Here is a 12,596-nt window from a genome sequence, read left to right as displayed (position 1 = left end):
TCTCCCTCTCCCACTCCCCCTGCTTGTGTTCCCTCTCTCACTGTGTCTCTCTCTGTCAAATAAATAAAAAAAAAAAGATTTTATTTATTTACTTGAGAGAGAATGAGAGCAACAGCATGGGGGGTGGCAGAGGGAGGTGCAGGTTCCCTGCTGAGCAGGGAGACTGATACATTCAGGTTTCGATCCCAGGACCCTGTGACCATGACCTGAGCAGAAGGCAAATGCTTAACCGAGTGAGCCACCCAGGCGCCCCAAAACAATGCTTTAAACTTCTATTTTAAACTGCCACATATACTAAACTGGGCAACTACATAAGCCTGGCAAATGGGCAGATGGACAGCAGCCCTCCAATCCACGCTCCTGCTGACAGAGGTGGGCAATGACCACTAATCGGCACCCTTGATAGAAGATTCTGTATTATGAATTTTTTTAAAGATTTTATTTATTTATTTGAGAGAGAGAATGAGAGATAGAAAGCACGAGAGGGAAGAGGGTCAGAGGGAGCAGACTCCCTGCTGAGCAGGGAGCCCGATGCAGGACTCGATCCGGGGACTCCAGGATCATGACCTGAGCCGAAGGCAGTCGCTTAACCAACTGAGCCACCCAGGCGCCCTTTGTATTATGAATTTTTAACTAAAAATTTGACAGACAATAAATAAGATTATATTTTAGTTTGAATCTGAAAGTAATATGAAGTTGTACTTTTCTTAGGTGATTGAACTGAAAGGACATGGCTGTATGTTGTTAACAGGGTGACATAAGTCCTAGAGTCAGATTCCCTGGGTTTGAGTCCTGCTTTAACACTAGTTATGTATTGTAGGCATATTACTTAACCTATTTTCAGAGTAGTGTTGTGAAGGTTAAATAAAATAATCCAACTGCCACAATGTCTGGCACATGGTTAATCAATCTGTAAATGTTAGCCGTCGTTAAGTTATACATAAACATCACTGATGAAGTTGCCTTTAGTGTTAAGAAACATGCTTTGTGGTGTCAGCAAATTTTAATACCAGTTTCCTACATGTGTTATATGTTTCTGGTTATGTGTACACGTAGCACAGGAAAAAAATAAAAAAGAGACTGAAAGGACAAAAGTTCTTTCTAAAGAGTGGTATCACAGTAGAATCTTTTTCCTGTTTATTTTTCTACAGTTTTAAGATTGTATCATTTTCTTCAGCTTATTTTTCTGTATCAATTTTCTACAGTAAAAAAAATTGCATTTTAAATAAAAGAATTTTCTTTTTAGCATAAGACATTAATAAAATGATAAATTCAAGTTTCTTAGGCCTCAAAACACGTAAATTCTCAAGTTATGTAAAGGAACACAAAAGAATTGTAAAATTATAAAACGCAGCGACTTGAATCACTTCAATGTAGAATTTTGATGTTATATACTGCTACATCATGGCAACTAGTAGTTTCCTGCCTCATTTCTGCTCATACCCTTAAGCCTCCCAACTTTTCCTATTGCAAAATTCTCATCGTACCATGTTTATAGTGGGAGAAACAGAGAGAAGCCACTGTAATACAATGTTAAGTGCGGCAATATCCCTGATGATTTATCAAATAGTTTAGGGGGAAAAATTGCTCCTTGAGTTAAATTATGAAATAGAAGAGAGTGGCTTAAAGATATTTAAAGCGTCATTTTAGGGGCGCCCTAGGTGACTCAGCTGGTTAAGCATCTGCCTTTGGCTCAGGTCATGATCCCAGAGTCCTGGGATGGAGTCCAGCATCAGGCTTCCTGCTCCGTGGGGAGCCTACCTCTCCCAGTCTCCCTCTGCCTGCCTCCCCCCTGCCTGCCACACTCCCCCTGCTTGTGTGCACATGGGCGCTCTCTCTGTCAAATAAATCTAAAAAAAAAAAAAAAAAAAGTCATTTTACAGAGTAACAACAGCTTTTAGTCCAGTAGGACTCACCCAGTGTTCTCAATGAGGGTATCACTAAATTTTAATCAAGGTGGTAAATTTATTTTCAGAACTATAACAAAGATGATCAAAACAAATGTTGGGCTGAACAGAGTATGTGACCTAGTGCAGAACAGTTAAAATTTATCATAACGACTAGAAAAGATACTTTAATATCAAGCCATATTAAAAAAATAATTCCATGATTTCCTAAAGGTGACATTCTTTTCTTAGGTATATTTGGACAAGGGGGCAGTGGCTTACAAAGACTGCAACACTGTACTCAAAAAGTGACAAAGTGAATGGCATTGTTAATGTGCTATTTTTTTTTTAAAGATTTTATTTGTTTATTTGTCAGAGAGAGAGAGAGAGAGAAACAGCAAGCCCAAGCAGGGAGAGAAGCAAGCAGAGGGAGAAGCAGGCTCCCTACTAAGCAAGGACCCTGGGATCATGACCTGAGCCAAAGGCAGACGATTAACGGACTGAGCCACCCAGGCATCCCTAATGTGCTGTTTATAAACTAACTGAAACACTAATATCTTGGTAGAAAAACGATACATTCTGTTGACATGTTTGGAGCCTTTTAATCCTGTCTAGATATGAATCTGATTGAGGGTTAACATTTTGAAAGAATATCTCAGTTACGGGGCGCCTGGGTGGCTCAGTTGGTTAAACGACTGCCTTCAGCTCAGGTCATAATCTCAGGGTCCTGGGATCGAGCCCCACATCAGGCTCCCTGCTCAGCAGGAAGCCTGCTTCTCCCTTTCCCACTCCCCCTGTTTGTGTTCCCTCTCTCAATGTCTCTGTCTGTGTCAAATAAATAAATAAAATCTTAAAAAAAAAAAGAATATCTCAGTTACATGGGTCATGGCTTGGTGGGCAGGAGGTGAATAACAATAGAGAAGAAGAAAAAGAAGCACAGAAACAAGTATAAGCAGTGCTTATTCATGCAGCCTCCAGGGAAATGGTGCCCCATCAAATTCCTGGATGCCTAATGCACTTGCTCGGTTTATTCCTATTTGAGGAAATGGATTTACCAAGTTATCAGAGCCTGATATTATTACTCAAATCATAAAATTAAGTACCCTTATTCTGATTCCATGTTCAGAATGACTCAAAGCCCCTGAAACTTGGAATAAACCACAAGGGTTTTTTATTTGCTGATTCATCACATCTTCTATTAATTCAGTCCACCATGCACGGAAGGCTGGTTTGAGAAATAATATCATATTCAGGAAGGCAGATCAAGCATGAAAATACAGATTTTTGGAGATTCAATGGGTACAAGAATGATAATACATCATTTCAATCAATTAGACCAAAATGAATTCCAACTCTCTTATGACTGAATTACCCTGAAATGAAAATTATAAAACTGATGCTACGTGGGAATTACCATTCCCATCACCTCTTCCTTATTTTAAATAATTAAGTCCACTGAGTATGCTACATTAAGGAACTGGTATTAATAATGGGAAAAAAAAGTCAGCTGAATTCTGAGAACTAGGTGGCTGCTTATCATCACATTTACCAGTAATTGTGGAGCTACAGACTTAATTTTTTCAATGCCTTACACTGGAAAGTGTGCAGGGCAGGGGTAGGTGCAGAAAAGTATGTTACAACTTACGTACAAACAAAATGTGTATGTGAGTGATTGCCTGTATATTCCCTGAATATCTCTGAAAGGTTAAAGAAGAAACTGGGGACAAAAGTCACTTCTAAAGAGAGGATAAGTGTGGCTGGGGGATGAGATGAGAGGGAGACTTTTCCCTTTAGGACTTTCTGAATTTTGTATCAAATGCAAGTATTATTTTTTAACTAAATTAAAATGTATTGATAGTAGGGCACCTGGCTGGCTCAGTCGGTAAGAGTGTGTGATTCTTGATCTCCGAGTTGTGAGTTCGAGCCCCAAGTTGAGTGCAGACATTACTTAAAAATAAAATCTTTATTTCTCCCCCCTCCCCCCGCAACAGGCTCTTAACTACAGAGAACAAGCTGAGGGCCCCTGGAGGGGAGGTGGGCGGGGGATGGGTTAAATGGGTGATGGGTATTAAGGAGGACACTTGTGATGAGCACTGAGTGCTGTAAGTGATGAATCACTAAATTCTACACCTAAAACTAATATTAAATTGTATGTTAACTGGAATTTAAATACATGAAAAAAGAAAATATTTTTTAAAAAAATAAAATGTATTGATAGTATAATATACATCTCTTCTTAAATGGCTAAACACCTGAATCTTTAGGAAGACTTAGGGTTTCTAAAGCCAAGTAGATGATTATCTTAGCATGTTTTGGTGAATATCTCTTATTCTCCCTGTTAGAATATTCCAGTATTTTTCTGGAAATATTCATAGGGAAGAAAAATAATCCTTTCTTACTGTCTTCTTAAACTCAGAAATGTATATACATATATACATACATAAGACAACATCACCTTAAGGATCCTTTCTGACCCCTTGTTTAGCTACTAAAGGTATTTCTGATGCTTTCAAGATAAATAAGACTCTATGTATGAAAGGATATTCCAGTAAGATATACAACTCCAAAAAAGACAAACTAATATAAACTAATTTTAATATTCTATCTTCATGATTTGGACTGAGGTTACCAATCTATAACACCTGTGCCTAATTTTGAAGTCAACGGTGGGGGTGGGGAGTATACCTTAAAAGGGTAGATTGCCCTTTGAGAATTCAACAACAAAAGATGATGCTAGGGTCCTTTTATAACAATAGTTCTTAATCCTTCTTACACTCCAACACTTACAAGGATTACCACATATCCCTATCCATTACAGTGGTTTGTTACCATTATGTCCCCTGGGCTGAAATCAGAATATATATTGAAATTTGAAAATGCCCCCTTCTCTTAGGGAACACCCTTTTCCAGCATAGGAATCACACACTGCCTTATTAATAAGGTATAATGACACCCAGGTCTAAAACTTAACTGTAACCAAATTTAACATATTAACCTCATTTAAAAAAAAATCGCCCCTCTCAATGTTTCCCCTCAACTTTGAACTCATATCACCAACTGCCTGTGAGTAGCACCATGTGGATGTCAGTTCCACAGTCAACAATTCTTGAACTTAACATATTGAAAACAGAACCCTTAATATCCATCCTTTCAAATCTGATCCTCTCAACTGTTCCTAATTCAGTAAATAGAAACATAATCCTCCCAGTTGCTGAAAGCCCCAAAGGATTCATTCTTATTTTCTCTTTTCATAAATTCCCTATCTCCAATCCGTTGATTCTGCCTTTTTAATATATTCCCAAACTTCATTTCTCTCCATTTCTGATACCACCATCCTAGACCAAACTACCATCATTTCTCTCTTGGACTATATTGGTTTCCTCCTAAAGTCTCTAGCCACACTGGACTTCTACCCTTGAATACACCAAGTTTATTTCCATTTTGTGGCCAAACCATTCCTTCTGCTTAAAACATTCCTCCCATATACTCCCAGGGCTACTACTTCTCAGCTCAGATGTTACCCACCCAAGAGCATTTCCCTGACCACCCAATCAAGAATAACCCCAACCTCACCTCCATTCTCTATACCAGCACCTTGAACTTTTTTTCCCCCCACCAGAGCAATTATCAGTATCTGAAATTAGCTTGCTTATTTGCTAATTGTTCATGTCCTCCTAACTAGACTGTGAGCTCCATGACAGCAGGAATCATGTTCACTGTATCTAGAAAAGTGCTTGGCACATAGTGGGTGCTTAATAAACAGTTGATGAACAAAGGAACCTATCTAAAGAAAGACAATGTCAACCATGAAAGATAATGGTCAGCTGGAGTGAGGCGTCACAAAGTATTATTGAAAAATGTCAACGGGAGAGTGCCTAACTGTGGTTAACATTAAAACTGTGCCATGATATTCCAATTCTCCTTTCAGATACATGGTAAGTTTATATTTGCCCATCATCTTTAAGTTAGGTATGGTCATGAGTTGCTCTTGCCAATGAAATATAAACAGAAACCTTTGAGAGCCACTTTGTGTGACTGACTCCTATCACCATCACTCTACTGTGGCAACTAGCAACAGGACAGAGATTAAGGTTCCATCTGTCCACATTCCTTAGCAAGGATAACATAGAGCTGAGCCCCCAGATAACTCACATGTAAGATGAATCAAGGAGAAATAAACCTTAGTTATTTGAAGCCACTGAGATTTGGGGGTTGTTACTGTAAAATAACACAGGCCATCCAGAGTGATAAACCATCCTAACAATGTAGGCACATAATAATGTAGTCAGTCTCACTAAGTAGTCAAGTGATGCCACTAAGTATACACAAGTAATTTCCTTATGGTTATTATTCAGTTTCCAAATAGGTCTACCAACAAGAAGAGAAAAAACTGTTTACATGGAGTTTATGAATTCTTGTCCCTGATGCTATTTTTCAATAAGTATTTCCCAAATAATGAATGCCACCCTATACAGGCATACCTACTAGCCTTTCCTTACCTGGAAACAGGTGAGAATAACTGTGCTTATTTATTATCTACACCAACTATTCAATAATTAAATAGTTACTGAGTTCAGGTCATTGTGGAGGAAACAGACTAGAAAAGTAGACTGGATAAAATGTACAAGTCCCTGGATACTGGGTCAGGAACATGGACTTTAATTTTATAGACAAAATACACTTACTGAGAAGCTTCATATAGGAATCGTATGATTAAAAACTATTCTTGGGGGCGCCTGGGTGGCTCAGTTGGTTAAGCGACTGCCTTTGGCTCAGGTCATGATCCTGGAGTCCCGGGATCAAGTCCCGCATCGGGCTCCCTGCTCAGCAGAGAGTCTGCTTCTCCCTCTGACCCTCTTCCCTCTCATGCTGTCTCTCACTCTCTCTTTCTCAAATAAATAAATAAAAAATCTTTAAAAAAAAAAAAAAAACTATTCTTGGGGCACCTGGCTGGCTGTCGGTAAAGCAGGAGGCTCTTGAACCCAGGGTCATGAGTTTGAGCCTCACAATGGGTACAGAGATTACTTAAACTTCTTTTAATTTTTAAAAAACTATTCTTGAAGATTATTTTATTTTACTTTATTTTCTTAAGATTTTATTTATTTGACAGAAAAAGAGATAGCGAGAGAAGGAACACAAGCAGGGGGAGTAGGAGAGGGAGAAGCAGGCTTCCCGCTGAGCAGGGAGCCCGACGCCGGGCTCGATCCGAGGACCCTGGGATCATGTCCTGAGCCGAAGGCAGACGCTTAACGACTGAGGCACCCAGGCGCCCCAAGATTATTTTATATGGCAGTTGTAGAAACAGGATGATTGGAATAGGAATGCCAAGAGTACTAATATCCAACAGCTGTGCCATGAATCCTCCACAGACGAAAGGCCTAATTTTAATCAATCTATATGATTTATTTTGGTTACAACACTAAACATACTGTTAATGATGGTACTAAGTGGTATAGCAAATAAGCAAGGCCTAAGTTGTTGGGTTTTTTAAAGATTTTATTTACTAAAAAAAATCACTGGCAGGAAAAAAAGATTTTACTTATTTGAGAGTGCATGAGCAAAGATTTTATTTATTTGAGAGAGAAAGAGAGAGTGCATGAGCAGGGGGAGGGGCAGAGGGAGAGGGAGAAGTACACTCCCTGATGAGTAGAGTGCCCAGATGTGGCTCAATCCTGGGACTCTGGGACCATGACCTGAGATGAAGGCAGATGCTTAATGGACTGAGCCACCCAGGTGCCCCAGCAAGGCCTAAGTTTTTGCAAATAAAAGGCACACTCAAAAGTCAAAGTTGCACTAAAGTAAGATCTGGTAATGGACAAAACTGTACTCTGAACATGAGGGGCAATCAGGTCAGTAATTACTACAGAGTTCTGAAAGGCAACCAAGTGAACAATAGATGCTTTACTATCAGTTAGAGGTATTTTTGTATTATAGGAATGCCTGGGTGGTAATCAAGTTGGTTTGTATTTTGAGTTCTTTCAAGAAACTCAGAGCATCTGTGCAGTACTCCAACAAGCTTGTTTCTTCCTCAACAACAATCCATTCCTTTCGTTCAACAAATATTAAGTACATGTTACAGGCTAATTACCACTCTTGGCACTGAGAAAACACGAGTGAACAAAGCAATGACCCCTGCCCTCCTGGAGCTTTATGCTAGTGGCACTTAAATTCCATTCTAAAATTTCTCCCCCAATCCTATTATATGGGAGTAGCTTTTACAAATGCCTGTGGCAGATATCTGATTAATGAACACTAAGATGTGAAAGACTAATAGTCTCACCAGAGATAATTACCCTTGAAAAGTAAATACTTCACAGATTCAGACTCTTAGAACTGGGAAGCACCTCGGAGATAATTTCAATTTACAAATTAGATTAAGGGATCTGCCCAAGAACACTCAGTCACCAGTAGGAGAGCAAAGCCTAGAACTGTGACTTCCAATTAGTGCCTTTTCCATATAACACCAAGCTGCCTGTTTTAAGATTACACTAGTGAGAAGAAGAGATGCTAGAATGGGCATTCATGATTCATACATAGGTGATACGTTCCTGGATGACTGTTCAAGGCAAAAAGAATTTCAGGCAGTGTGTAAACTGGAGAGGTGGTTACAGGGGAAGCAAACTGGGGGTACCTTTCACAAGACTCTTTCTCCCATCTCCACCCACATCATGTCCCCAAAACAAAGACAGTAAATACAAAACTTCTCCAAAGTTAATGCATATTAGAGGAGATACTTGGACATGAGCACGAAGTAGTAAACACAGCATTTGAATCTAACAACGTCAAACTGTACCTTATCCAAGTTGTATGTTCCCAGTAAAGGTACCATTTGTATTAAGTTTAAGGTTTTTTTTTTTTTAATTACTTTCCTAAAAACATTTACCAGAAAGCACCAAATTAATTGATATGGGTCATGGGTATGATGACTGATAAAACAGTAATGTAATATTGATGAGGGTGATGTTATGAGGCACTAGGCAAGCATTTTTAAGGATAATGCCTCTTCCTCCACAAAACAGTATACTCATCTCTTGCTTACAAACTGTACCAATCTATACATTTGAAAAACCCAAACTCGTCCTTTAATCTCTCAAAGATTCATGAACCAACCTGAGACTTACTTAGTATTCTAATAGAAACTGCATTTTAAAAAACTTTCCAAGAGGGAAAAGACTTGCTAAGAATTGAAAAATAAGCTTTGTACTAAAAAAACCAAAACAAAAACAAAGAAAAATTTTAAGAGTTCTACGAAGAAAAAAAGCTTTAGGAAGAATGTAAACTGACAGGCAGCAAGGGTCCTCATTAAAATCTCATTATGGGTGTCTGTGATGGCAGTTTCTATATCTAAGGTGAAAATTATTATGAGAAACCCCCCTCAAAAAAATTATTATGAGACTTCCAATTTATTTCAGTAGCTCTGCCATTTTTTTTAGCTTCCAAGGTTTAAAACACTGAAGATTCCATAGACTTTTGCCCCTATTATTTTCTATAGTTAATCAGTCACCATATTCTATTTCTTCCTTCAAAATGTCTCTTTTGAATATAAGCAAAATTCCCAATTTCAAAAGAACACACACACAACAAAGACTGTGACTATTAAAAAGAGCATTTTTCAAGCAATGGCAAATACTCATGACATGCTGAGTCAAAAAAAAAAAAGGCAGAACAATAAAAACCCACAGGGAGAAAAATGTATAATCCTAGTTTTATAAAGAGGAAAATAATCATCAGCATAAAAAATTTTTGAAATAGGAATGCCTGGGTGGCTCAGTCAGTTAAGCGTCTGCCTTTGGCTCAGGTCATGATCCCAGGGTCCTGGGATTGAGTCCCATATCGGGCTCCCTGCTCAGTGGGGAGCCTGCTTCTCCCTCTGCCTCTGCCCTCCCCCTGCTTGTGCACTTTCTCTCTCTGACAAATAAATAAAATCTTTAAAAAAAATTTTTTTTCTTTTTTAAAAACACCACATGAAAATGTTAACAGTTGTTCTTTTTGCTGGGGGGGAGGGGCGGTGAGAGGTTCTAAGTGCTTTTAATTTTTTTTTCACACTCTCTACATTTCCAAAATTTCCTACAATGAACATGCATTATTTTCAGTGAAGAGTCATTATTTTCAAACTCAGAAAAAAATGTCATTTAAATAATTGTCTCATTTTACCACTACATGTCATTCTCACTGCCCTCATCCTATTTCCTTACAGCCTCCCCTCCTCCCTGGACTCCAACAACAGCCTCCTTCTTTAGGTCTCTGAGCCAGCTTCCCCTAGCTTTAATATTACTTGTACTCATGCTCCTAACATTCATCATTCATACTTATATAAAGCACATGGAAGCAGAGGCTGGCCATATAAACAATAAGCTCACAACAGGGTTTCTCACCCTCAATACCACCGACATTTGGGGTAATTATTTCTTATGGAGGGGCTGTCTTATTGCAAGATGTTTAGCAGCAGCGTTCCTGGCCTCTATCCAGCAGATGCTAGCAGCACCTCCCCCAATTCTAGTCATGACACTGCCAAATGTCCCGAGGGACAAAAACTGTCCCCAGTTGAGAGCCACTGATTTAAAAGTTTTAAACTTCCAAAATCATCTGTGTATATACATATATGTCAAGCCTAAACTTCTTTCCCATGTGTGTCTTATACAATTATACTTATTCTCAGTCTTGCCCACATAATCTCCTGTTTCTCAAAAGGAACTTTCCAAATAGATCAGGTCCACGGTTTCCTAGAAAAATAATTTCATTCTCACTTTCAAGTCTTTGACACACTGTTTCCTCACTAAAATTCCTCATTCACACTTCTATTCAATGCCCTACACCCATCCTTTAGTAGCTGGGTCTTTGCAGAAGCATTACCGTTCAGCCTAGTTCAGTTCACCATACACCGTCTGCACTAAACAACAGTATTTTATATTGTTGCTGTTAATCTCATATCCCAAACTAAGGTTTGTTGCCCTGGCACATTTCTTTTGTATAAACAATTGCACCTAACACTGCTGGGCATAGAGACAATCAAAAGCTGATAACTGATGAATGAAATTTAAATGCTCTGCTGTAAATCACTATAAACTGATTTCTTATGAAATGATTTTGCTTATTTCTTGTCATGGAGCTGTAAGTATAATCATTCCAAGTACAGAGTAACCAGGGGCGCCTGGATGGCTCAGTCGCTAAGCGTCTGCCTTCGGCTCAGGTCATGATCCCAGGGTCCTGGGATGGAGTCCCCCATCGGGCTCCCTGCTCAGCGGGAAGCCTGCTTCTCCCTTTCCCACTCCCCCTGCTTGTGTTCCTGCTCTCGCTCTGTCAAATAAATAAATAAAATCTTAAAAAAAAAAAACAAAAAAACAAATACAGAGTAACCACTCAATGGTATTTCAAAACAAAAATATATAATGGTATATTTTAAGGAATATATAGGTTTCAAACTGTTCTCTACACTGTCAGGAATGATATAAAGTAATTAAAATTATAAACTACAACACAAACATGAACTTTATGAACTCCACTTATCTTAAAATATCCAGCAGAATTTTTGCTCAGTGCACAAAATTTAAGGATGGTCAACAAGAGCAGAGAACTCAGTTGAATAGTGTGAGTGTATATATATATATATACACGAACACACTTCACATATATCCCCAGTTGAGAAAAATAAATGAAAGAGCTTTGTAAAGTAAAAAGAGTCACAATATAAAGGATGCAGTTAAAGAAGCATAGTTAAAAGCATGAAGCCTGCCTGCTTGGGTCCCAAATATATTAGCTGCGTGTCCTTGTACAAGTTACTCAACTTCTCTGTGTCTCAGTTTCCTCCTTGTCAAAAAGGGGATAATAATAGTATCCGTCCCAAAGTATAGAGCTCTCAAACTGTGCTTAGCATATAGAACACCTCCCCAAAATATTTACATTATTACAATGCTAGTTATTAGCCAAGTAAAAGCCTCAATGTATAAAGTTCTGACTCAAGTCTGAAGCAGGTTCAAACAAAACAGAATAAACTACTGACACAAGTTTAAGCTATTATTAGGTGGTCTAGGTTCTCAGAAATTTTTGCTAGTGCTAAACTATCACACAACTCATTTTTGTCAGTTTTTTTTTTCTTTTAATCTGCAAAGGAACTGACATAGACACCTCTGTTTTCAAGGAACTTTACAAGCCACAAGAAAACAATTGAACTCTTTGTTATCTCCATATTTAAAAGCGTGGTAAAAGCCTAGGTACTGTTACAGAACAACTTTTCAGAAAATACAATGAGATTTTTAAAGTTGCAATCAGCAATTCTTACGCAGTTATGTCAAGCTTTTGTCCTGCGAAACAAAAGCTTATCTGTCAGGGAACCACGGACCCGTCAGAAAATAAGGAAATACCAAGGCCCGGCCTAGGCGGCTCGGGAAAACAGGTCCTCAAAGAGACCGCCGCAGACGCGTTCCGTCCTTCCCCCTCCCCGGCGTGCAGCAGTCGGCCCCACCCGCAGATAAATTAAGTGACAGCTGGCCGCGTCCCTGCCTCTCCCCGCTCGGGCCCCGGGCGCCCCCCCCACCCCGCCCCTGGCGCCCCCCACCCCGCCCCGCGGCGGCCTCCAGCGCCCGCCGCCCGGATGCTCCTCGCCGCGGCGGGGCAGGGGCTCCCGCCCGGAGACCGCGGCCTCACCGCCCCGCCCCCGCCCCCGCCCCCGCAGCCGGCTCGGCGGAGCGGAGGCCGCCGCGGGGCCTCAGG

General features: G+C 39.7%; 1 protein-coding gene across 1 annotated transcript in view; it reads right to left on the bottom strand.

The window, feature by feature from the left end:
- KATNBL1 (katanin regulatory subunit B1 like 1) overlaps positions 1 to 12,596 on the bottom strand; it is a 42,069-nt gene that overhangs the window by 29,236 nt on the left and 237 nt on the right. The gene's annotated exons all lie outside the window — the stretch shown is intronic.

The sequence above is a fragment of the Callorhinus ursinus genome, unplaced genomic scaffold (assembly GCF_003265705.2).
Source record: "Callorhinus ursinus isolate GAN/ISIS: 27379988/994484 unplaced genomic scaffold, GSC_fseal_2.0 scaffold25, whole genome shotgun sequence".
Classification (NCBI taxonomy): Eukaryota; Metazoa; Chordata; class Mammalia; order Carnivora; family Otariidae; genus Callorhinus; species Callorhinus ursinus.
Note: the sequence above shows the minus strand (reverse complement) of the source record. Positions and strands in the feature narration are given on the sequence as shown.